At 50.4% G+C, this 941-nt stretch overlaps 1 non-coding gene across 1 annotated transcript; it reads right to left on the bottom strand.

Moving 5' to 3' along the window:
* Positions 1 to 288: 288 nt before the first annotated feature.
* LOC135006733 (U1 spliceosomal RNA) lies at positions 289 to 452 on the bottom strand. The gene has a single exon (XR_010206883.1). It is a non-coding gene; the product is annotated as a U1 spliceosomal RNA (small nuclear RNA).
* Between the last annotated feature and the right edge of the window lie 489 nt (positions 453 to 941).

Genomic DNA, 941 nt, shown 5'->3' with positions numbered 1-941 from the left:
CCTTGTTCTTCTTTCGAGAGTTCCCTTGTGCTGCCTCAGTTGGATCTCCTTCACATGATCAGGAAGGTGCTTCTCCCAGGGCAAGGCTCACCCATTGCACTTCCTGATCATAGTATCTCACCTGGCAGGTAAGTAGGAGTTGGGCTAGAGCTGGGGAGGGTTGCTGCTCGGGTACCCCCCTGTCAAGTGAAGGAGATCCAACTGAGGCAGCGCAAGGGAACTCTAGAAAAAAGAACAAGGCTAGAGGAAGATCTGAGACAAAGAAATCTGACTTTTACCAGAGCTGACCAGAGGAAAGCACAAACACAGTCCCCCACTACCACAAATAATGCAGTCGAGTTTCCCACATTTGGGGAAATCATAGGGGTCAGCATACCCAGAATGCAATGAATGAACCTCACCCTGGGAGAACAATCTTCATGACCATGGTATCTCCTATGCAAAATAAGTATGATTTGGGATAGAGCTGGGGAGGGCCGCTGCTCAGGCACATCTCTGTCAAGTAAAGGAGATTCAACTGAGGCAGCACAAGGGAACTCTCATCTGGGGACAACAACTGCAGGGAGAACACATATTTTCAGATGAACATGGGAGGGCAAAAGGGTGCCTAATACTGAAGCACCCCCAAACAACAAACCAAATGCAACAACTAGTGCAAGCATTCCTGGGGGAAGGCCTGCAGCAGATGGATTTGCATATGGTGATGTCATCCAAGCAGTGGGTCAAAGTTGGCTTCAACCCTCGTCTGCATATGAAAAGAGAAAAGGGGTGTGCAGGGCATGGCGGCCTTTTGCGGCGCTTGGATGACCCCTAGTTCGCATTAAACACCTCCACCCTCCTTCGGTGTGGGGCTCATGTTGGCTATGCCCCAGCCGCTTAAGCATTCAAGCTGATTTCTTGCAGCAGCTGGGCACTGTAACAGCTCCAGAGCTGCTCTGTAA

Source organism: Pseudophryne corroboree, unplaced genomic scaffold, assembly GCF_028390025.1.
Source record: "Pseudophryne corroboree isolate aPseCor3 unplaced genomic scaffold, aPseCor3.hap2 scaffold_2165, whole genome shotgun sequence".
Classification (NCBI taxonomy): Eukaryota; Metazoa; Chordata; class Amphibia; order Anura; family Myobatrachidae; genus Pseudophryne; species Pseudophryne corroboree.
Note: the sequence above shows the minus strand (reverse complement) of the source record. Positions and strands in the feature narration are given on the sequence as shown.